Genomic DNA, 25,907 nt, shown 5'->3' on the forward strand with positions numbered 1-25,907 from the left:
GTAAAGGGCTGACTGCATTGCTTGACAAGCATGCAAGGAATGTTTATGGCTATATTTTAGGGAATATGCTAGGTGCTTTGGGGATGCAGAGATAAAAATGGTAGTGTCCTTGACCTCAAGAAGTTTACAGACTTGTCGGGGGACGGAGTTGTGACCAGGTTATAATACAGTCTGGCTAGGGCATCTGTTATAAGAGCCAAGAGGCTGGGTATGGTAGTTCATGCCTATAATATCAGCATGCTGAGAGGCTGAAGTGGGCAGATCACCTGAGGTCAGGAGATTGAGACCAGCCTGGCCAACATGGTGAAACTACATCTCTAATAAAAATACAAAAATTAGCTGGGCATGGTGGTTGATGCCTATAGTCCCAGATACTTGGGAGGCTAAGGCAGGAGAATCACTTGAACTTGGAAGACAGAGGTTGCAGTAAACCACATTCGAGACACTGTACTCCAGCCTTGGAGACAGAGTAAGACTCCATCTCAAAGAAAAAGTTTACAGACTTGTGGGGGGACAGAGTTGTAAACAGGTCGTAATACAGTTGACTAAGGCATCTGTTGTAAGTATCCAGAGGCTGGGCATGGTGACTCATGCCTGTAATGCCAACACTTTGGGAGGCCGAGGAGGGTGGATCATCTCAGGTCAGAAATTGGAGACCAGCATGGCCAGCATGGTAAAATCCTGTCTCTACCAAAAATACAAAAATTTGCTGGGCATGGTGGCATATGCCTGTAATCCCAGCAATGCAGGAGGCTGAGGCAAGAGAATCACTTGAACCCAGGAGGTGGAGGTTGCAGTGAGCTGAGATTGTGACAATGCATTCCAGCCTGGGTGGCAGAAGGAGACTCTTGAAAAAAAAAATAAAGAAGATATAGAACAATTCCATTGCTCTAGAAAGTTTCCTGTGCTCCTCTTCATTAGTTAATTTTCCTCAAAACTCACCACCCCAGGCCATGGCAGTCACTGACCTGCTTAATTTCTTCTTTTTTTTAGACAGGGCCTTGCTCTGCGGCTCTGGCTGGAGTGTAGTGGTGAGATGTCAGCTCACTTCAACCCCTACATCCCTGGCTCACATTATCCTCTCCTACAGAGTAGCTGGGACTAGTTTTTGTAGAGACAGGGTTTTTTCATGTTGCCCAGCTTCCCCCTTCTTGTTTAGCTCACTGTAACCTCAACCTCTTGGGCTCAAGTAATCCTCCTACCTCAGCCTCCCGAGTAGCTGGACTACAGGTGCACACCACATGCACAGCTAATTTTAATTTCTTTTCGTAGAGACGGGAGTTTCCCTGTGCTGCCCAGGCTTGTGCCAAACACCTGGGCTCCCCCATTTCAGCCTCCTGAGTAGCTGGGACAGTAGACATGAGACACTGCGCTCTGTCCTGCTGGGATATTTTCATGGGGGCTTCTCCAGTTCCATGTAACAGTGCAAGTGACCTATATTTTGGGGACACAGGGACCTCAGGATGCCAGTGGTGGCCATGGTGGTTTAGGCTTTGACACAGCTATGGGGGTGTGGATAAGGGATATGGGGAAGCCCCCCATCATTCCTGATCAAGGGAAGCTCAATGTCTGTGATGAGACTCTCCCCAACCCAAAACAGCCAGGAGGGCCAGATGTGGTGGCTCATGCCTGTAATCCCAGCACTTTTGGAGACTGAGGTGACCTGAGGTCAGGAGTTTGCAACCAGCCTGGCCAACATGGTGAAACCCTCTCTCTACTAAAAATACAAAACTTAGCTGAGCCTGGTGGCAGGCACCTGTGATCCCAACTATTTGGGAGGCTGAGGCAGGAGAATCACTTGAACCTCGGAGGCAGAGGTGGCAGTGAGCCACGATTACACCACTTGAATCACTTGAACTTGGAAAGTGGAGTCTGCAGTGAGCCAAGATTGTGCCAGTGCACTCCAGCCTAGGTGACAGGGAGACTCTTCTCAAACACACATACACACTAAAGTAAAATAAAATATTTTAAAAATTGAATACTACAAAATCTTTTTAATTAAAAAAAAAACCAGAAACCTAGTCCACCAGCCAGCACTGGCCCCCACTGTGGCCCTGACACCAACAGGGTGGCCAGCCATGCCTTCTGGTCCAGAGCAAAGTTTTCAGAAGATAAGAACTCTGTGGTTTTCAGCAAGGAGACAGTAAAAAGATTTTCTTAATTGGCTTCCTGTCATAGTCCTTGGGACACCGGGTAACTGATTCCTCCTGGCTCCAGCCTACCTTGATACTGATGTGCAAGTTGGCACTGATGTGCAGATAACCGATGAAGCACAAGAGCAAATCCTCAGTGCCAAACCTGCAGAACTAGACCAGCCTTGTGTAAAATTCCCAGGCCAGATCTCTGAGCCCCAAGGCCTCCTTTGCATACCTTGGCTCTGTGTTTGATCTGGTTTCATGTCCTATTTCAGCTCCACATTGTGCCATGAGAACCCTCTCTACAGGTCCATATTTGAACTTGAAAGACTTTGACCCTTCCCAGTGGCCACAAACATGTCTCATTCTGTCACTCAGGCTGGAGTGCAGTGGTGCCATCTCAACTCACTGAAACCTCCACCTCACAAGTTTAAGCGGTCTTCTGCCTCAGCCTCCTGAGTAGCTGCGATTACAGGTGCATGCCACCACACACAGATAATTTTTTGTGTTTTTAGAGACAGAGTTTTGCTCTAGTCCCCTAGGCTGGAGAGCAGTGGCACAATCTTGGCTGGCTCACTGCAGACTCCACCTCCCAGGTTCAATTGATTCTCCTGCATCAGCCTCCCAAGTAGCTGGGATTATAAGTGTGTGCCACCACACTTGCCTAATTTTTGTATTTTTCGTAGAGACAGGGTTTCACCATGTTGGCCAGGCTGGTCTTGAACTCTTGACCTCAGGTGATCCACCAGCCTCAACCTCCCAAAGTGGTGGGATTAAAGGCATGAGCCACCACGCCCAGCCTAATTTCTGTATCTTTATTTTTATTTTATTATTTTATTTTATTTATTTTTGAGACAGAGTCTCACTCTGTTGCCCAGGCTGGAGGCGATGGCAGGATCTCGGCTCACTGCAACCTCACCTCCCTCCTCAGGTTCAAGTGATTCTCCTGCCTCCGCCTCCTGAGTTGCAGAAGTGTGTGTCTATATGTGTGAATGTGTGTATGCATATGTGTATGTGTGTATGTGTGAGTGTGTGTGTGTTTTATGTACTTATTACTAAGCTTTGAATTTTCAGATTCCTGCTTTCTGGCTGTGAGTTTGAGGCAAACAATTATGGTTAAAAATATTTGCTGGCTGAGCATGATGGCTCCAGCCTGTAATTTCAACACTTTGGGAGGTGGAGGTGAGAAGATTACTTGAGCCCAGGTGTTTGAGACCAGTCTGGGCAACATAATGAAACACCATCTCTAAAATTAGCTGGGCATGGTGGCACGTATTTGTAGTCCCAACTACTCTGGAGACTGAGGTGGGAGGATGGCTTGAGCCCTGGAGATTGAGGCTGCTGTGAGCTGTGATTCCACCACTGCACTCAGCCTGAGCAACAGAACGGGACCCTCTCTCTCTCTCAAAAATAAAACAATAAAAAGAAATAAACCAAAAAATCATTTACTTGCACAAAAAGACAAATACTATATGTCTTTTTGTATAGAAGTACCCAGATTAGTCACATTCATAGAGACAGTAAGTCTCTGGTGTTTGCCAGGGGTGATGAGAAGGAGGATCAGAGTTGTCCAATGGGGATAAAGTTTCAGTTTTGCAAGATAAAATGAGTTTTGAGGGTTGGCTGCTCAATAGTGTGAATGCACTTAAAGCTACTGAACTGTACACTTAGAAATGATTAAGATGATAAATGTTACATGTATTTTACCATAATTTAAAAAATTTTAATTGTATGGTCTACAGGAACTCATGACTATTTTGTGACTTTGTAAGACCTAATTAATAGCAGATGCCTTTTTTTTTTTTTTTTTTTAGATAGAGTCTTGTTTTGTTGCCCAGGCTAGAGTGCACTGGCACAATCTCAGCTCACAGCAACTTCTGTCTCCTGGGTTCAAGTGATTCTCCTGCCTCAGCCTCCTTAGTAGCTGGACATGTGCCACCACACCTGATAAATTTTTGTGTTTTTGGCAGAGATGGGATTTCACCATGTTGGCCAGGCTGGCCTTGAACTCCTGCCCTCAAGTGATCTCCCTGCCTAAACTCCCATAGTGCTGGGATTACAGGTGTGAGACATGGCACATAACCAATAGTGAATGAATTTTTAAATGGGGATAGTGGTAAATACAAGGACTTTGCAGGCACAGAGTATGAAATAAAAGTTAGGATGGGTTGTAGATATGGTTATGATGATATAAAAAATGTGCTACAGATAAACAGTGTGGCCTTAGGAATAGAGGATGTGTGATCCCTGTTATGGAAATATCTGGTCCATAGCAGCCTGAGTTTTGCTACCAGTAACTTCCCCTTGGTTTCCAAGGCAGCACAACAGAGGGCTTCTGTTTTTTTGGAGGAAATTCACTGTATGTGTGTTTGTTTGTTTATTTATTTATTTATTGAGACATAGTCTCACCCTATTAACTAGGCTGGAGTGCAGTGGCTCCATCTCAGCTCACTGCAATATGCACCTCCCAGGCTCAAGCAATCTTCCCGCCTCAGCCTCCCAAGAAGCTGGGACCACAGGCAAGAGTCATTACCTCTGTCTAACTTTTGTATTTCTTGTAAAGATAAGATTTTGCTATTTTGCCCAGGCTGTTCTTGAACTCCTGAGCTCAAGCAATCTTCTCTTGGCCACCCAAAGTGTTGGGATTACAGGCCACTCTGCCTGATACATAGAATGGTTAGATCCCAGCCAAAAGGCCCAGAAGTGATGAGAGTAGTTTGTTTTAAATTAAGACTTATTTTGAAAAATTCTGAGTTTAGTTCAAATGTACACAGGTGCTTTGCAGAGAAAGATAATACTAGAGAATCTTTTTTTTGAGACACAATCTTGTTCTGTTGCTCAGGCTGCAAAGTGGTTGTAGAGTCACGACTCACTGAAGCCTCAACCTCCTGGGCTCAAGCAATCCTCTCACCTAGATGTCCTGACTAGCTGGGACTACAAGTTCCTGCCTCTACACCTGGCTAATTTTTCATTCTTTTTGTATAGTAGGTTTTTACCAGGTTGTAATCCTGCTGGTATCAAACTCTTGGCCTCAAGCAATCCACCAACTTTGGCCTCCCAAAGTGCTGGGATTACATGCATGAGCCACTGCACCCAGCGTATGGCCTAGAGAAAATTATTACTATTATTATTAATTTTTGAGACTGCATCTCACTCTGTCACCCAGGATGGAGTGCAGTGGCATGATCTTGACTCACTGCAGCCTCCACCTCCTGGGTTCAAGTTATTTTCCTGTCTCAGCCTCCTGAGTAGCTGGGATTATAGGCACCCACCACCACATCCAACTAATTTTTGTGGGTGTTTTTTGTGTTTTTAGCAGAAACAGCATTTCACCATGTGGACCAGGCTGGTCTCGAACTTCTCACCTCAAATGATCCACCCATCTCAGTGTCCCAAAGTGTTGGGATTACAGACATAAGCCATTGATCCTAGCTAGAAAAAATTATTCTTGGTAATGGCATGGGGAACATTTCTGAAACATTCACATTTGAAGATTCCTTATTAATGAATTCCTCTGACTTAAAACTAAGCAAAAACCAGTAATATTTTCTTTTTTTTTTTTTTTTTTTTTTTGAGATGGAGTCATGCTCTGTCCCTTAGACTAAAGTGCAGTGGTGTGATCTCGGCTCATTGCAACCTCGGCTTCCTGGGTTCAAGTGATTCTTCTGCCCCAGCCTCCCTAGTAGCTGGGACTACAGGCCCACTCCACCACACCTGGCTAATTTTTTTTTTTATTTCTAATAGAGATGAGGTTTCATCATGTTGGCCAGGCTGGTCTTGAACTTCCAACCTTGTAACCTGCCCGCCTCGGCTTCCCAAAGTGCTGGGATTATAGGTGTGAGCCACAACACTCAGCCAAAAACCAGTAATATTTTCATTATAGAGGCTTAATAAGCTCAGTTGCAACCAATAAAGTACTTAATTAGTAAAAAACAAGCAAAATAAATCCCCTAAAACCCAAACGTCTGAATATAAACATAATTTTTAGGAAGAGAAATAGAAGAAGAAAGGAGAAAGATGCTGATATAATGTATTTGAGTAGTCATCTAATGCCTTCAGTCACTGGAGCATTAATTTCAGGAGTGTCCTTATATGCATATTAAATTAAAGATCTCACAAATTATAGGTCACAGGTAACCACTTTCAACGTTGAATAATGCCATAATGATGCTAGTTAAAATGCTACTATCATCCCAAAGTGAAAGTATGCCCATTTAACTCCAGAGGTTTGGTTTTTTGGGGATAGATTTTGAGGGCAGCCAGTTTCATACCCCAGGGATCTGTTCAGTTAAATTTGAAGCAGCTGTTTAACAGATTTATTTCTACACCAGGAATGAAAGAAAGAAAGAAAAAGAAATAAAGAAAGAAAGAGAGAGAGAGAGAGAAAGAAAGAAACGAAGAGAGAAAGAGAAAGAGAGAGAAAGAAGAAAGAGATAAAAGGAAGAATGGAAGGAAGAAAGGAGGAAGGGAGAGATGGAGGGAGGGAGGGTCAGGCATGGTGTCTCATGCCTGTAATTTCAGCACTTTGGGAAGCTGAGGTGGGTGGATCACCTGAGCTCAGGAGTTCAAGGCTAACCTAGCCAACGTTACAAAACCCTGTCTCTATTAAAAATACAAAAATTAGCTGAGTGTGGTGGCAGGCACCTGTAATCCCAGCTACTCAGGGGGCTGAGGCAGGAGGATTGCTTGAACCAAGGAGGTGGAAGTTGTGGTGAGATGAGATGGTGCCATTGCACTCTGGGCAATGAGTGAAACTCTGACTCAAAAAAAAAAAAAAAAAAAAAAAGAGAGGAGACAGAGAAGAGGAAGGAAGAAAGGAAGGAAGGAAGGAAGGAGGGAAGATAGATCTAACTGGGAGGCCAACTGGGAGGATCTCTTAAGGCGAAGAGTTGAAATCAGCCTGGGCAACATAGCAAGACTCCATCTTTACAAAAAATTAAAAAAAAATTAGCTGGACGTGATGGCTTGCACATGTAATCCCAGCTACTTAGGGGGCTGAGGCAGGATGATTGCTTGAGCACAGGAGGTCAAGGTTGCAGTGAGCTATGATTGCAGGAATGCACTCCAGCCTGGATGACACAGCAAGATCTTGTCTCTAAAAAAAAGAAAGAAAACTTCAAATTCAAATAATGTCATTTTCCACTACTACTTGAAGAACTGCTGCTACCTCACAGAAAATTGTTATAAACTTCAAGTTTAGGCAAGAGTCCACATTCACTGTCTTCCAAAGCGTTCCTACAGTCAACACCACTGTGTAAAGTTCCATTAGACCAAACCCTTGGGAATCACTGGCCTGCAAACTGCAGTTTATTATTGTGGGTCAGTTTGAAAGTGGTTATTCTAACAATGTGCTTAGAAATCAAAAAATAATATTTCTTTTTTTTTTTTTTTTTTGAGACAGAACTTCTCTCCTGTCCAGGCAATGGTGCAATCTCTGCTCACCACAACCTCCACCTCCCGGGTTCAAGGGATTCTCCTACCTCAGCCTCCCGAGTAGCTGGGACTACAGGCATGTGGGACCAAACTTGGCTAATTTTGTATTTATTTTTAGTAGAGATGGGTTTTCTTCATATTGGCTAGGTTCGTCTCAAACTCCTGACCTCAGCTGATCCTCCCACCTCGAGGTCCAAAAGTGCTTGGATTACAGGTGTGAGCTACCACACCAGGCCTTTTATTTTTTTCTTAAATTGAGATAGAGTTCACTCTGTGACACAGGCAGGAGTGCAGTGGTGCAATCTTGGCTCACTGCAACCTCCGCCTCCCAGGCCCAAGTGATTCTCCTGCCTCAGAATCCTGAGCAGCTAGGACTACAGGTGCATGCCACCATGACTGGCTATTTTTTGTACTTTTATTAGAGATGCGATTTTGCCATGTTGGCCAGGCTGATCTCAAATTCCTGACCTCAAATGATCCACCCATCTCAGCCTCCCAAAGTGCTGGGATTATAGGTGTGAGCCACTGTGCCCTGTAAGAATTTTTTTTTTTCAATACTCAGCTAAGGATTAGCTCCTCCTTGGAAATGTCCTCCAACTCATCCATGCAGGCTGGGCTGTGTTCTCTGCTTTGTTTCTGCCTGCAGGATTTCCTGCCTGCTGATAGGGGCCTATGTATTATTACTGTATTTACTGATGTAGCACTGTATCAGTTTTTTGGTAATTTTTTTTTCTTTCTGAGACTGAGTCTCACTCTGTCGCCCCAGGCTGGAATACAGTGGCACAATCTCAGTTCACTGCACTCTCTGCCTCCCAGGTTCAAGCAATCCTCCTGCCTAGCATCCTGAATAACCAGGACTACAGGCCTGTGCCACCACCTCCAGCCATTCTTTCTAAAGAAGTTTATTATTAGCCGTGTGTGGTGGCTCCTGCCTATAATCCCAGCTACTCAGAAGATTGAGGCATGAGAATGGCTTGGAGCCAGGGAGCAGAGGTTGCAGTGAGCTGAGATCACACTATAGCTCTCCAGGCTGGGCAACAGAGTGAGACTCTGCCTCAAAAAGAAAAAAGTTTATTGTCTTGCAGGTCTGGAGGCCAAAGCCCAAAATGAATGTGTCAGTAAGGCTGATTCCCTGTTGAGCCATGTTAAGTGGATGATGATGACAAGGATGATGGTCAGAATCTGAATCTGTCCCATGCCTCTGTCCTAGTGCCTGGTGGTTCCCTGGCAACCTTTGGCATCCGTCAGCTGGTAGATGCATAGCTTCAAACATGCACCTTCATGTGGTGTTCTTGTTGGATCTCCTTACCTAGTCTTCCTTTTGTCTCTGTGTTCAAATTTTCTCCTGTTTTATTTTCTTTCTGAGAGAGGATCTTGCTCTGTTGAACAGGCTGGAATGTAGTGGCATGGACATAGCTCACTTTAGCCTTCAACATCTGGGCTCAAGCAATCCTCCTGTCTCAGCCTCCTGAGTAGGTGGGACCACAGGCATGTGCCACTGTGGCTGGCTAATTAATTTTTTTTTTGTAGAGATGGAGTTTTGCTGTGTTGCTCAGGCTAGACTTGAACTCCTGGCCTCAAACATCACTCCTCCCTCAGCTTCCCAAAGTGCTGGGATCACAGGCATGAGCCACTGTGCACAGCCTTCCCTTTATCAAGTTGGGAAACCATAACTTACACTTAATGGTAATTTTCCTCCTCTCCTCTCTTCCCTTACCCCCATCTCCTTACCTCTTTTCTCCTCCCCTCTCTCCCCCTCCCCTACCCTCCCCAACATGAGAATTTGGAGATTGTAGTGAGGCAAGGTCATGACATTGCACTCCAGCCTGGGCAACAGAGCAAGACTCCATCTCAAAACAAATAAAGAAAAGAAAGAAAATATTGATGCATGCTACAACAGGCATGAACCTTTGAAACATATGCTGAGTGAAAGAATCAAGTCACAAAGGGCCACATATTATATGAGTCCATTTACATGAACGCCCAGAATAGGCAAGTCCACAGAGACAGACAGTAGATTACAACAGCCTAGCACTGCTGGGGAAAATGAGACATGAGTACTAAAGGGCACCAGGTTTCTTTCTGAGGTGATGGAAATGTTCTAAAATTGACTGTGCCTGGGTACAGTGGCTCATGCCTGTAATCCCAGCACTTTGTGAGGCCAAGGTGGAAGGATTGCTTGAGGTCAGGAGTTCAAGACCAGCCTGGGCAACATAGCAAGACCCTGTCTCTATCGAAAAAAAAATTAGCCAGGCATGGTGGTGCACTCCTCTACCCAGCTACTCAGGAGGCTCGGGCCGGAGAATTGCTTGAGCCCAGAAGTTCCAGGCTGCAATGAGCTATGATCCTACAAAAGCACTCCAGTCTGGGCAACATAGAGAGACCCTGCCTCTAGATACAATTTTAAAATAAAAAATAAAAAATAAATTGTGGTATATCTATCTGGAATATTAACTGTTACTTAGTTATACAAAATATAATCAACAAAGAATATGTTCATAATATGATGGTTAGTTAAAACAACAAGGTGATAAAATTATATCTGAACCAAACATATTTTTGTAGGAAACACTGTTGGTTGACTACCCAGGCTTATTTTGTGCTCTTTTTATTTTTCTTTTGAGATGGGGTTTTGCTGTGTTGCCCAGGTGGGTCTCAAATTCCTGCCTCAAGTGATCCTTCTGCCTTAATCTCCCAAAGTGCCAAGATTATAGTCATGAGCTACCGCTCCCAGCCCACTTGGATTCTTTAGAATGTCACTGAGCTCCACCAGCCCTAACACTGGCTGCCTGTAGGTTTCCCACTTCCTGGGATCATGCATCATTAAAGCTTTATGTTAATTTTACCCTGTTTGAGTCAGGTAGTTTTTGTTATCTGATGAAAGCATCCTACCTAATACAATATTCATAGAAGAGGCCAGGAGCAGTGGCTCACACCTGTAATCCCAGCACTTTCAGAGGCTGAGGCAGGCAGATCAGCTAAGGACAGGAGTTCGAGACCAGCCTGGCCAACATAGAGAAACCCTGTTTCTACTAAAAATACAGAAATTAGGCCAGGCCCATGGCTCATGCCTATAATTCCAACACTTTGGGAGGCCAAGGTGGGTAGATCACTTGAGACCAGGAGTTTGAGTCCACCCTGGCTAATAAGGTGAAGACCCATCTGTACTATAAATACAAAAATCAGTGGGGCGTGTAGTCCCAGCTACTCAGGAGGCTGAGGCAGGATAACTGGTTGAAGCTGGGAGGTGAAGGTGCAATGAGCCAAGATTATGCCACTGCACTCCAGCCTGGGCAACAGTGTGAGACCCTGGCTCAATCAATAAATATATAAGTAATTTTTTAAAAATACAAAAATTAGCCAGGCCTGGTGGTACATGCCTGTAATCCCAGCCATTCCAGAGGCTGAGGCATGAGAACTGCTTGACCCTGGGAGGCAAATGCTTTGGTGAGCTGAGATTGAGACATTGTACTCCAGTCTGGGCAAAAGAGCAAGATTTCATCTCAGAAAAAGTAAGCATAGAAGAAAGAGTGGAAGGGAGTGAAAAAATATAAGTAGTGGCTGGGCACAGTGACTCACACCTGTAATTGCAGCACTTTGGGAGGCCAAGGAGTATAGATCACCTGAGATCAGGAGTTCAGGATCAGCCTTGCCAACATGGTGAAATCCCAATCTCTACTAAAAATAAAAAATTAGCCAGTTGTGGTGACACATGCCTGGAGTCCCAGCTACTCGGGAGGCTGAGGCAGGAGAATTGCTTGAACCTGGGAGGCACAGGTTGCAGTGAGCTGAGATTGTGCCACTGCACTCCAGCCTGGGTGACAGAGCAAGACTACATCTCAAAAAAAAAAGTAGTAGTAATTGTGTTTTAGTACTGGGGTTATGGATGTTTTTATTTTTTCCTTATACTTTTCTGTGTTTTTACATTTTCTCTAAAATTACCACATGTTACGCTTCTAATCAGGCAAAAATCAGTGAGGTTTTTGGGTTTGTTTGTTTTTAGACAGAGTTTCATTTTGTCACCCAGGCTGCACTGCAGTGGCATGATCATAGCTCACTGCAGCCTTGAACTCCTGTCCTCAAGCAATCCTCCTGCTTTAGCCTACCAAAGCACTGGGATTACAGGCATAAGCCACCATGCCCAGCCAACTATTGTTTCCCCATAGCACATATTGTGCTTTGAATCAGAGTTGGCTGATAAATGTCTGTTACCCTTTTTCTTTTCTCTTCTTCCTACCTGGACCATGGACTCGGCTCTAGAGGCCAAAGGCCATCTATGACCATGGAGACCAAAGTCACACTCTGGAAATAGGGCACAAAAGGAGAGAGAGTTTTTTTGTGTGTTTTAGCAGCTGCTGTAGCCTGCACCATCTAACCCGAAGCTGCTGTCACCCAAGAAACATGAAACTCATTTCTTATTTAAGCCATTGTTTGCAGAGGCTAAATGCAATCCTGACTGATCACTATATGCTCCATTTTTATTAAAGGAGAAAATTAGCCAGGTGCGGTGGTACATGCCTGTAGTCCCAGCTACTCCAGAGGCTGAGGCAGGAGGTAGAGAGTGCCATCAGCTATGATTGCACCACAGCACTCCAGCCTGAACCACAGAGAAAGACTCTGTTTCATAAACATAAATAAAGGAGAAAAGGGAGAAAAATTAGGTGTGTATGTGTGATCAGCATGAGCATAAACATGTGGAAGGATACATATCTTGCCATTAACATTGATAGTCAATATCAAAGGATAAGATTAGAGGCAATGGAGAGATTATGAGGTTTCTATTGTTTTTAATTAGTTAATTTTTTGAGATAGAGTCTTGCTCTGTCACCCAGGCTGGAGTGCAGTGGTGTGATCTCTACTCACAGCAACTTCCGCCTCCTAGGTTCAAGCAATTCTCCTGCCTCAGCCTTTCAATGGCAAACTCCATGTCTGCTAAAAATTAAAAAATTATCTGAGCATGGTGACACATTGCTGGTAATCCTAGCTACTCGGAAGCCTGAGATGGTGGCTGGATCCCACCTTATATGCAGCTGAACTGGGCTGGGGCACAGAGGAGCCAAGAATGTGTAGCCCAATAACAAACAAAACCACACAGCCAAACTTGCACATGATTCATGTCTCCTTGGTCAGCAGACCTTTGTTGCTCAGAGCCTTAATGGCACCTGCCCTGTGAAGCCACGTGCTTGGGGATTGGGGTGGGGACCACAGTGCTGCTGACCCAAACTTCTTTCCACAACCCGGCCTCCTGCTCCTATTTCCTCTCTCAAAGAAGCTAGGGGTTTCTTGTCTTTCTGGCTGTCTGAGTGGCTTATTCATTTATCTCTCAACATCTTGCAGCAGGTGAAGGCATTGCTTCTGTTCTTGGAAATTCAGAAGGTCTGGGACCAAGCAGTGATCCACAGGGGTTGTTCAAAGAGAGAGGGTAGAGGGAAATGGCAGTGGGTTAGTTTTGCAGGACCCAGCTAGGTTCAGGGGGAGACAGCAGAGAGAAGGGTTTCTTTCTTCTCTCTCTCTCTTTTTTCCTGTTTTTAGAGAAAGGTTCTTGCTCTATCACCTATGTTGGAGCACGGTGGCATAATTGTAGCTCATTGCAGCCTTGACCTCCCAGGCTCAAGTGATCCACAATTCTCCTGCCTCAGCCTCCCAAGTAGCTGGGACCACAGGCATGCTACCATGCCCTGCTAAATTTTATTTTTGTAGGAATGAGGTCTCACTATGTTGGTTTAAAACTCCTGTCCTCAAGAAGTTCTCCTGCCTTTTGGGGCCATTTTCCTGAAACCAGAATTGACTCTTGTGCCCCCTTTTCTTCTCTGACCCGGTAAAATTCTTCTCTTTGCAGCTTCTGCACAGAGACCAAGTGAAATTGCTTGGTTGCAGTGGATCACGCATGTCATCCCATCACTTTGGGAGGCTGAGGTGCAGTGGATCACTTGAGGTAAGGTGTTTGAGACCAGCCTGTCAACATGGTGAAATCCCATCTCTACTCAAAATACAAAAATTAGCTGGGTGTGGTTGCACACACCTGTGGTCCCAACTACTTGTGAGGCTGAGGTGGGAGAATAACTTGAACCTGGGAGCTTGCTGTGAGTGAAGATCATGCCACTGCACTCCAGCCTGGGCAACAGAGTGACTCCATTTCCAACAACAGAAACAACGAAAAGCAATTGTTAACAGAATCATGGCTCCTAAAGTAGGTTCGCCAAATAAAATACAAGAAGCCTAGTCAAACGTGAATTTCAGATGAACAACAAATTTTTTTTTAGGATACGTTATGTCCACATATTGCATGGAACATGACTGTGCTCAAGAATTATTTATTGTTTATCTGAGATTCAAATTCAGCACAGCATTCCCTATTTTTATTTACTAAATATGGCAACCTGATCATAAAATGTCTGAGCTCTCAAAGTTAAAATCAGATTTCTCAGAAAGGAAAGAGGGAGGAGGAGAGGAAACAAAAGAACAAACAATCACCTAAAGAAATCAGTGTGCCTGAGCTGTGGAAGGACCTCCTCCTGTGGGCCCAGACACAGATGCCCCAGGAGAGAGGACCAGGCTGCGTGGGATACTCAGGTACTAATACTGGTTCAGCCACCCATTTACCTGTGGGTCACCCTGGGCAGTGGTTGGGCTTCCCTGGGCTCCTGGACACCTCCTTGCAAAAGATCCACAGGCCCTTGTGTTCTGGGTGTAGTCTGTTCATCTCACTAATTCCCAGCACCCCCTCTGTCTGCAAAGACCAGACCCTGGGAGAGGTTGACACTCCTGGGTCCCTGAGAGTCTGGCTAGCAGGCAGATACAGAACTGTAAACAAATCTCCAAGATCCAAGGGGGTAGAATTTCTGCCTCCTTCTTTAGAAATAGTTAATCCCCACTGAGTCCTGCACCTGTTCTCTCCCCTGTGCCACCGGCCACTCAGGGATCTGCAGGGTTGCCTACAGGTGGTACTGGCTATGGTGGTCCCACTCAAAGTATTCTGCAGCGGCCCTAACATCATTGACAAAAAAAAAAAAGTTCTCCATGCAGGCTGAGCGTGGTGGCTCATGATTGTAATTCTAGCACTTTGGGAGGCTGAGGTGGATGGATCACTTGAGGTCAGGAGTTCGAGACCAACCTGGCCATCATGGGGAAACCCTGTCTCTAATAAAAATATAAAAATTAGCCAGGCTTGATGGTGAGTGCCTGTAGTCCCAGCTGCTCGGGAGGCTGAGGACAAGAACTGTTTGATCCAGGGAGGTGAAGTTTGCAGTGAGCCAAGATCGTGCCACTGCACATCAGCCTTGGAAACAGAGCATTATTCCATCTCAGAAGGAAAAAAAAATTCTCCATGCAGCCCCCTCTTTTTTTTCCCTTTTTTTTTTTAGCATTGGGGTTCTTCCGTGTCAACCAAGGCTGGAGTGCAGTGGCACAATCTTAACGCACTTTAGTCTCGAACTCCTCCTGGACACAAGCAATCTTCCCACCTTAGTCTCCCTAGTAGCTGGAATTACAGGCCCACACCACTATGCCTGGCTAGTTTTTTATTTATTTTTTTTATAGAGATGTGGTCTCACTATGTTGCCCAGGTTGGTCTTGAATTTCTGGCCTCAAGTAATCCTTCCACCTTGGCCTCCCAAAGTGATGGAATTACGGGCATGAGCAACCTCACCTGGGTGATTATTCTTTTTTTGTAGAGATGAGATCTCACTACACTGAACAGGCAGATCTCAAACTCCTGGCCTCAAGCCATCCTCCCACCTCAGCCTCTCAAAGTGCTGGGATTACAGGCATAATCTACCATGCTGGGCCAGCCACCGCATTCTGCTTCAGCTCCCCAAATGGTGGAGGTAAAGCTGTCAAGCATGGAGGTGTTGTTGGGGGACTTGCTTATTCCTGGGCAGGCTGGGTTGGATTGGGGGAAGCTTGGATTTCCCAGGCACCAGTCTACAAGTGTGCAAGGGGCTTTGGTTCACCTGGATGGGTTAGTGACCAGGCTGAGGTGGCAGTCTTTGTTTGTTTTTTTGAGACAGAGTTTCACTCTTGTTACATGGGCTGGAAGGTAGTGGTGTGATCTCAGCTCACTGCAACCTCTGCCTCCAGGGTTCAAGTGATTCTCCTGGCTTAAACTCCCAAGTAGCTGTGATTATAAGCCTGAGCCACCACACCTGCCTTTTTTCTTTTTTCTTTTTCTTTGTTTTGAGATGGGGTCTTGCTCTGTTGTCCAGGCTGGAGTGCAGTGGCATAATTTTGGCTCACTTCAACCTTTGCTTTGGTGCAGTTTTGGTTCATTGCAACCTCCACCTTTCTGTATCAGCCGCCTGAGTAGCTGAGACTACAGGTGCATGTCACCATGCCTAGCTAATTTTTTGTACTTTTAGTAGAAATGAAATTTTATCCTGTTAGCCAGGATTGTCTTGATCTCCTGACCTCATGATGGCCAGGCTGGTCTTAAACTCCTGACCTCAAGTGATCCACCCACCTCACCTTCCCAAAGTTCTGGGATTACAGGCATGAGTGGTAGCTGTTTTTATTTTTTTTTTGTTTTTTTGGGTTTTTTTTTAAAGAGATGGGTCTCCCTCTCTTGAACAGGATGATCTCAAGCTCCTGGCGTCAATGATCCTCCCACGTCCATTTCTTGAAGTTTTGAAATTAAGGGTGTGAGCCAATGTGACTGGTTGGGAATTAGATTTTGATGACCAGAGAGTAAAAAAAAAAAAAACTGAAAATCTGTGTGCACTAAACCACAATTCTCCTTTCTCCCCACTTTTCAGCCCCTGCCAAACACCATTCTGCTTTCTGTCTGTGAATTTGGCTTTTGTGGAGAACTGAAGTCAGCAGACTCACTCTGCATTTGTCTTTCTGAGACTGACTTATTTTATTTACATGATATCCACAAGGTCCATCTATGTGGCAGCATGTGTCTGAGTTCCCTGCCCCTCCAGGCTGAGTGATGCTGCCTTCTGCAGATGAGTCATTTTTTCTTGGACACTCGGTTCCCTTCTACCTCTTGAGCATTGGTGTGCATTTGCCAGCTATCCTGCCTTCACTTCTTTTTGGTCTGCACCTGGAAGTGGCATGCTGAATCATAGGCTAACTCTACTTCTGACTTTTGAGGAGCAGTCACACTGATTTCCATAGCAGCTGCACCATCTTACATTCCCACCATCAGCACACAAGGGTCCACTGTCTTCATTCACATCCTCACCAGCATGTGTTGTTTGCTTTTCTTTTAATACCAGTCATCCTAGTGAGTGTGAGCCGGCTAGGTTTAGTTTAGTTTTGTTTTGTTTTAAGTAAGGCGTAATTTTCATAAAATGAAATGCACAGATCTTGTTTCTCATGAGAGAGGTTTTGTCAGATGAACTCCCATTAAATCTACATCCCACCCAGGGATAGGACATTTCCAGTGCTCTTGGAAGCTACCTGTCACCCTTCCCTGTCATCCCTCTCTACCCTTGCACTGGGCAGTGCCCACCCTTGCCCTCCGTGCTGATGCACCCACAGTGAGGACAGGGAGGGTCTGCTTGGGCCCAAACCTGTCTCCCCATGAGGCAGCCCTGCTCAGGGCATCTCCCCTGACTCAAGGAGGAGGTGCCTATGCTTCTAGGACCTGGGAAAGGGCTGGGATTGTAGGTGCACCACGTCCAGCTCCAGCCTCTCCCACGCCCACTGTGTTTGCTTTTGGAGGGCCAAACATAGGATGTGCCCATCCTCTGCCTGATTACAGTGGAGTGATGTCAGGCCTGGTTCTTCCCAGAGGGAGGCAGGATGTGGAGCCTACTGCCTGGCAGGGCGGGACAAGGTTCTGAAAGAGAGAGCTGGGCCATGGGTGGATCATGCATCAGCAATGTTTACAACAGCTTCCCACCCTCACCAGTTTCAAAGTTTGCATTTCCATTCTGAGAGCCTATTTCCAGCCTCCCTTGCTGCTACAGGACAGTTTGTCTTCGGAAAGAACATTCAGATGGAATCATTCACCCTCTATCCAGGGAGCAGAAGGTGCTTGGCTTTGACAAGTATACAGTTTTTACAAGCAGTAGGTTCCTGAAAAGCTGCTATTCCCAAGGTCAGGCTAGTGCCACGGGCAGGCCTGTCCTGGGCTGAGCTCTTTCTCCTCCTGTGGATTTACTCAGAAACGTTGGAGGAGTCTGCACCCCAACAGTGTCTCAGGTTCATTCAACCCTCAGAAAATTATTATTTCTGTCAGATGCTTGCGATACAGAGTTAAGCAGGCTGGGAACCAGGGACAGACTCAGGGGATGACAGCATGGCACATGAGTACTCATATCTATCCACCTGTACATTCAGGCTGGGTGGTCAGGGGGTCCCTCAGAGGAAGTCACACCTGAAGGGTGGATGGGACTTAGCCAGTGAGAAGAGCTGAGGTGGGGAGTCTTGGGGGAGCTGGGATGCAGCCTCTGTGGGGATGTGTGTGGAGGCCTGTGCCAGCCTTCCCTAAAGAGCTCCGAGGGCAGCGGTGTGGCCAGCTCCTGCTGGAGGGTGTTAGGGGGTAGCGATAAACCCCAGAACCAGAATTGCTTTTCAGGCCTCAGTGTCTCAGATTCCAGAGGCTTTGGTGCCTTGGGCAGAAAGATACTGAAGTTTCTATTTTAGTTATCTTTCTGAAAAGCAGCATTTTTCACCCTGTCGTTGATCATCTGGCTGAGTTCTAGGCTTCTTTTCTTCCAAGACGTGGAGCAGATTCAAGGCTGGTCGCCATCTGTATGTGGTGCCTAAGCTGTGCAGCATCTGTGGGTCTCGCTGCGAGCTCTGTCCCCACTGGCCCGTGAGCTCACAGGACCACACTGCCATCTCTATACCGTGCCCAACAGCACCTCTGTGCCCATGCCTCCTGGCCTGAGAGGTGGCTGAAGACTGCCTCATGCCTTCCTCAGAGACCTGATTTTTAAAGTAAAGTGAGGGTCAATAAATGGAGGGAAATAAGAAGCAAAGAAAAATGGGTTGGACACAGAAAACCAATTGCCTGTCCGAGCTCCAATCTCAGTCTCAGGCATCTTTTTCTTTCTTTTAAAAATATGTGATTGTGGTGAAACATGCAGAATATAACATGTCTTTTCATTTTTAAGTGCATAGTTCAGTGGTGCCAAGTCCATTCTTACTGTCCTGCAGGCAGTCCCTAGAACTCTTCATCTTGGCTATGTGTGGTGACTCACACCTGTAATCCCAGCACTTTCGGAGGTCAAGGGGGGTGCATCACCTGAGGTCAGGAGTTCAAGACAAACCTGACCAACATGGTGAAACACCGTCTCTACTAAAAATACAAAAAATAACTGGGTGTGGTGGTGCATGTCTGTAAGCCAAGCTACTCAGGAGGCTTAAACTGGAGAATCACTTGAACCCAGAAGGCAGAAGTTGCAGTGAGCCATGATCTAATCATTGCACTGCAGCCTGGGTGATGTGCGTAAAACTCTGTCTCAGAAAAAAAACAAAACAAAACAAAACAAAAAAAAACAAAACAAAAAAAAACAAAAAAAACAAACAAACAGAAAAAAAGAAAAAAGAAAAGAAATCTTCATTTTGTGTGAATATTAAGCATTTTTTAAAAAAAAAAACAATAGGAGGCCAGGAGCTGTGGCTCACACCTGTAGTCCCAGCAATTGTATTATCAAGGCCTCGGGTGTGTGGCTGGGTGTGTCTTCCTTCCTAGGGAGGAACTACTTCAGTCCAGGAGTTCAGAATCAGCCTAGGCAACATGATAAAAATCCACCTCTACAAGAAAAATGCAAAAATTAACCAGTGTAGTGGCACATGCTTGTAGTCCCAGCCACTCTGTAGGCTGAGGCAGAAGAATTGCTTAAGCCTGGGAGGTGGAGGTGATAGTGAGCTGAGATTACACCACTGCACTCCAGTCTGGGTGACAAAGTGAGATCTTATCTCAATAAATAAATAAATAAATAATTTTAAAAACGAAAGGAAAGGAAATAGAGCAATGTTCTCTTCAAAATTTAACTGCAACCTGGTGAAATGGTTTATACCTCTAATCCCAGGACTTTGAGAGGCCAAGGTAGGAGAATCACTTGAGCCCAGAGTTTGAGACTAGCCTGGGCAACATAGTGAGACTTGGGTCTACTAAAAAAATCAAAAAAAGATAAAAAAAAGCCAGGCATGGTGGCATGTGCCTGCAGTCTTAGCTGCTCAGGGGGCTGAGATGGGAGGATCACTTGAGGCCAGTTTGAGGCTGCAGTGAACTGTGATTTTTCCACTGCACTCCTGCCTTGGTGACAGACCAAGAACTTTAAAAATAAAAAAGGCCAGGCATGGTCACTCATGCCTGTAATCCCAGCAATTTGGGAGGCCAGGGTGGGTGGATCACCTGAGGTCAGGAGTTTGAGACCAGCCTGGCCAACATGATGAAACTCTGTGTCTACTAAAAATACAAAAATTATCTGGTTTTGGTGGTGCATGCCTGTATTCCCAGCTACTCTGGAGGCTGAGACAGGAGGTTGAGGTTGCAGTGAGCCAAGATTGCTCCACTGAACTCCAGCCAGTGTAACAGAGACTATGTCTCAAAAAAAAAATTAGCTGCCAGAAGCCAGCATATTTCCTCTTCCCATCATTCCCTTTCCACAGCCAACTCCTGCCCCTCCTCATGTGGATCATGGAGACTGCCATAGCCCTGTGGCTTCCATAGGGCAGGGGCACAGCGATGACCACTGTCCAGGGTAAAGCTTGTGCAGGGGCTGGTTCCCAGCCATCTGCATCTCCTGAGTAGGCGACTGACTCCCCCACAGCTCATAGCAGGCCAAGGGGCAGGGCTGCTTGCTCTGCAGAATGTTGAGGTGAAGGGCAACTGCCCAGGCTAGCAGCTCCAGCACTGTGAGAAGGTGCAATCTGCGGCAGAAAGGACCAGGGACTTGGCCTGTTAAGGGCCACACCAGGCTGTTTGCTTCATGTCTCACCTGCAGCACCGCCACACCTGCCACTGGTGGAGCCCCTCCCCCCACACACCCCCACTTCTGCTCCTTAGCAGGTCTTAGTTCTTATTTTGCATCACCGTGTGCCTCGTGGTTTTCCACAAAACAAGACGGAGAAATGCAATAAAACAGTGACTTTTGGTTTGTTTCAATTTGTAATAGTGAAGTCTTTCTTTTTTTGAATTGTTCTAATTGTTTTTTATTACTATACTTTAAGTTCTGGGGTACATGTGCATTACGTGCAGGTTTGTTACACAGGTATACACATGACATGGTGGCTTGCTGCATCCATCACCCCATCATCTACATTAGGTATTTCTCTTAATGCTCTTTCTCCCCTAGCCCCCAACCCCCAATAGTTCCCCACCCTGTGATGTTCCCCTCCCTGTGTCCATGTGTTCTCATTGTTCAACTCCCACTTATGAGTGAGAAAATGCAGTTTTGGTTTTCTGTTCTTGTGTTACACCAACAGTGTAAAAGTGTTTCTATTTCTCCACGTCCTCTCCAGCATCTGTTTTCTCCTGACTTTTTGATGATTGCCATTCTAATTGGTGTGATATGGTATCTCAATGGTGGTTTTAATTTACATTTCTCTAACGACCAGTGATGATGAGAAGCCTTTCTTTAAATGAAATCTTCCCTGGTAACAGTGTTGTGGAAGAAATAAGCAAAGCTTCTCTGGTTGAAGCAGCCAGGGTTCCTCCCCGTGCTGGGGTGCCCATACCCCCAAAGCCCATATGCCCAAAGGCCCCTCTGCTGACCCTGAAGTTTGTAAACCCTCGCCTTGGTGTTCATCAGGAAGCTCACACAGGGGCAGCGGCATGCCCTCCCTGCTTCTATGCCTATGTTGAGGTTGTCCCCCAGGTGATCTCCTGCATACAGAAGTCCAAATTTAGACCACACATTGGGAAGTGATACCGCCTGAGGGATGAAAATAGGATTTGTCTGATAGGCAGATGTAAAGGTTGGAAATGACCTGCATGCTTAACAGCAAAGAAGAGATTCCAGGTTCCCATGGTTGAGGGAAGCACAGAATCACTTTACTAGTATTTAGCAAAATAAGAATTAGTAAGATGAACTTCCCAGAAACTCACTGCAGCAACCAACTCGAAGACAGGAACAGCCACAGGTCTCAAACTTCAGGAGCCCGTGGTTAGGGAGAAACACAAGATTTGGGTGCAGCAGGGCCTGGCTCCCAATATAGGTGTGAGGGCAACGTGAGATCAGGGTTTTGGGGGCTCTAACTCCCCTGATAACTTGGAGAGATGTGGGCTGGAGGCAGCCCTGGAAAAGGACGGGAAGTAGCCACAGCCCCCAGCACTGTGGGTCTTGGTCCTGGGTGGCTGGCAAGCCTTGGGGCCCTGTGCTGAGGGCACAGCTGGCCTACACTCATGGCCAAGTAGCAGCCCCTTGGTGCTCCTGTCTGCTGCTGTCAGCTCCTTCTGCCTGGCTTTGCATTCTCTCCTGTCCCCTGCTGGGCTGGATCCTGCACAGGCCCCTCCCACAACCCACTCTCCTTTAACCCATGCCTGCTGCTGAGCCCCTAGCCTGTCCTGGGTCCCACCCTTCCTTCCAGACCCTCTGACTCCCATTCCCTCTTCAGCCCACACTGGCTTCCCTGGCCTGCAACTGGTGGTCTCAGCAAGGCTCATATTCAGGAATAAAGCTGAGGACCTACACTCAGAGCTGGGCATTTTATATACCATTTTTATGAAGTTGACCAGGCTAAAAAAGTGACAAAGAGCTTGCTTGCTACACAAACATCCTAGTGTCCACCATCCCTCTTCAGAGATGAGATCGGACAATGCATGCCACCTCCCAGAGGCCCCCAGGGTGACAGTGGCAGTCCTGAATTTGGTGTTAACATTCTCTGCTTATGTTTGTACTTCTAATGCTTAGGATTATTCCTCCAAGCAATACAGACCACACTCTCCAGTAACACACGGGCTATTGATGTGTATCCATGCATAAAAGGAATATGCATGATTACCTCTCCATCTGTCTACCTGCCCATGAATGTGTGTATCTCTCTATCCATTTATATATGGATGTATGTATCTATTACAGGATACATGATACCTACATACATGTATGTAGGTATATTCATGTATCAGAATGTATTCTGATACATGAATACCTGTCTATCCATCTATCCATGTATACACATATGTGTCTAGCCATCCATCCATGTATGTATGTACCTATCTATCCACCTATCTATTCATGTATGTAGGTACCTATCATTCTCTTTCTTCTGTAGCTCCTTTCCTCACTCACAGTGTGTGAGCATGGCATGCTCACTGCAATGTGTGTCATTCCAGTTGATTCATGTATGGTTGCAGGGTTGCTGGAGCACACAGAATACCAGGGGAATGCCAACCCTGGCTGGGCTAGTGTCCATCCTATTGATGGAGCATTGGGGGTGGGGGTGGGGCTCCAGTTTTTTGCTAGTCTACCATGGCTACTGAACATTCTTATGCAGGCACAAGGGGTTCCAGGGCAGATACTGAGACATGGACTTGTAGGATCCTAGCACTGCCACAGCTCTCACCGAGGCTGCTCTCCATCACCCCCAACCACAGGCGTGGGAACTGCCTTTCCATGTTTCTATGGTCCATTCGGTTTCCAGTTTATGAATTGCCAGTTTCTATTTTCCCCTTTTTCAGTGGGTTCTTGGCTTTTTCTTAATTAATTTATTAGATTCTTTGAATATTCTGGATTCCAATGCTTAGTTGGCTCTATCCTCTGTGAAGATTTTCTCCCAGTCTGTGGTCTAAAGTCTTTTCACTATTTTATTGTGTCTTTTAATATATAGAAATTTTACAGTGGAACGTAGAGTAATCTAGCAATCTGCTCTGCTTTCAGTGTTTTAATCAAGAAGTCATATTTCATACCAAAATAATAAAGGCTTCTGTATTTTCTTCTGAAAGTTGTAAGGTTTTATCTTGAGGTCTTTGGAGTAAGGTGTGACATAGAGATTTGGTTCTGTTTTGTTTTTCCACATGGACATGAATCAAGTCCCTTCTCCCTCCTACAGGCTGTAATGCCACCTGGTCATCTGTTATGTGGCCACAGTTTCTCGTGTCTGGGCCTCAACTCTTCTCCATGCTGGTACTGCTCATCTGCCCTGAGCCTTCACAGCCTTCGGGCATTTCAGCTTTGTGATCCATCTTTATCTCCACATTGCCCTTCAGAACACATCTTATTGTTCCTGGCTCCTGGCTTTCCCATGACACATTTAGAATCAGCCTGTGACACTCCACAGAAAACCTTACTGAGGTTGATGGCCATTTCTTTCTTCTTTCTTTTTTCTGAGATGAAGTTTTGCTCTCTTGCCTAGGCTGTAGGGCAGTGGCATGATCTTGGCTCACTGCAACCTCCGCCTCCCAGGTTCAAGCACTTCTCCTGCCTCAGCCTCCCGAGTAGCTGGGATTACAGGCAAGCACCACCACACCTGGCTACTTTTTTGCATTTTTAGTAGAAACAGGGTTTCACCATGTTGGCCAGGCTTGTCTCAAGCTCCTGACTTCAAATGATCCACCTGCCTCGACCTCCCAAAGTGCTGGGATTACAGGCATGAGCCAGATAGCAGTTACTTTCAATTTAGAGAGTAATTGGTTGCAGGATTGATATGATTGTAATACTGAGTCTTGCTATTTTTTAATTCTATTAGAGTCTTATGTTTTCAATAAAATTGTACTTTATTGATAAAGGCTTTACATAACCATCTTTTAGATTTATCCTTAAGTACCTTTAAAATGTGCTACTATGACAGGCTGGGTACGGTGGCTTACACCTGTAATCCCAACACTTTGCTAGGTCAAGGCTTCAGGATAACTTGAGAAGGAGTTTGAGTCCGCTGTGGGCAACAAATCCAGACTCAGTCTCTACAATTTTTTTTTAATTGTTAAATGTAGGGCCCTGCACAAGTGGCTCATACCTGTAATCCCAACACTTTGGGAGGCCAAGGTGGGTAGATCATGAGGTCAAGAGTTTGAGACCAGCCTGGCCAACATGGTGAAACCCCATCTCTACTAAAAATATAAAAATGTTCCAGGAGTGGTGGGCATCTGTAGTCCCAGCTACTTGAGAGGCTGAGGCAAGAGAATTGGTTGATACCGAGAGAAGGAGGTTGCAGTGAGCCGCGATTGTACCACTGCACTCCAGCCTGGGTGACAGTGCAAGACTCCGCCTCAAAAAAATTGTTGAATGTGCTGCTGTGGTAAAGGATACTTTAAAAAAAACCCTGCCCTTTATAGCCATTTGTGTTAGTAAGCCTGAATGCTGCTAAATTCTGAATATGGCTCTTGGTTTCCACACCCTTGAGAGCTTTCCCTCTGACACTCACTGGGTCGTGATCTCCCACATGACTTTACCTGCCCCTCCTTTTCCAGCTCCCACAGTCTTCAGCTTTTTGACATTTTACATGGTTGAGGGGCATTCCTGCTGTGTTGAAAAGCAAATGTGATGATAGGCATGATACAACAGAAATTTTAATATAAGAGAACTGATATGCATGACCGTGTGTTCCAACACTCGAACACTTCATTCAAATAGACAATTTCCTAGGAAAAATGTAATGTCAAAACCTGGATCTAAAAAATCAAATAACCTTTCTATTTTCTCTTTGGGTGTCTTTTATAATTATTTGAATCATATTGGCCCCTTCTTAAGGAAAAATTACGTAGAGTAACAACAACAACAAAAAAGTTCACCAGGTCACTGTGACACCTCCTCAGTTACTGCCTAAGAGGATCCAGCAGACACTCTGTAGACCAGAGCCTGGCCACGAGAGCATCGCAGGGGACTGCCACCTGTCAGGACTTTACAAATACTGTGTTCCTTTCTCTGTTTCCTTCCACTCTACTTTCACTCTTTCTCAAAGTGAGGTTGGCCTTTTTACCCAAAAACTCCCATAAAGTCCTCTCACACACTGTGCTTGGCCATTGTGGTTTAGCAGGAGGGAGTGTGTCCAGCCTGGGAAGTGAGTGCCTGCAGCGCCATCAGTGTTTGCCTAAACACAATTTCTTGTTGCCAATGCCCACTCTTCTCTTATTCATCCTGTGTACTGAGGGAGGCAGGCAGCGGTGTAAGTAACCTCTCTGCTCCCATCAATGCTATAGCCCCATCCTTCTGTGTGTTGACAGGCAGCATTAGCAGTACCTTCATGACCACCAGGCCATGACCTAGTGACGGAGTGAGACTTTGTCTCAACAAATAAACAAATAAAACACATGCAGCCCCTACCGAACAATCAATAGGTGAGGTCCAGGAAGAATGTGACCCCATAGTACTCAGCCTGTGAGGGACCAGGGAGGGACCTGGCCACTAGGGAATAAACTGTCAGAGCTGTGCTGGTTGTGCCTGTCTATTAGAAACCTGATCTTACAAGACTGTCATTAAAAGTCTCACTTTGGCTATTTGG

At 45.7% G+C, this 25,907-nt stretch overlaps 1 long non-coding RNA gene across 1 annotated transcript; it reads left to right on the top strand.

Moving 5' to 3' along the window:
* The first annotated feature begins 755 nt into the window (after positions 1–755).
* LOC116561329 lies at positions 756–9,433 on the top strand. The gene is made up of 2 exons (XR_004273394.1): positions 756–790; positions 9,358–9,433. It is a non-coding gene; the product is annotated as an uncharacterized LOC116561329 (long non-coding RNA).
* Positions 9,434–25,907: the final 16,474 nt, after the last annotated feature.

This window comes from Sapajus apella, unplaced genomic scaffold (genome assembly GCF_009761245.1).
Source record: "Sapajus apella isolate SASKATOON/1434 unplaced genomic scaffold, GSC_monkey_1.0 scaffold29, whole genome shotgun sequence".
Taxonomy (NCBI): domain Eukaryota; kingdom Metazoa; phylum Chordata; class Mammalia; order Primates; family Cebidae; genus Sapajus; species Sapajus apella.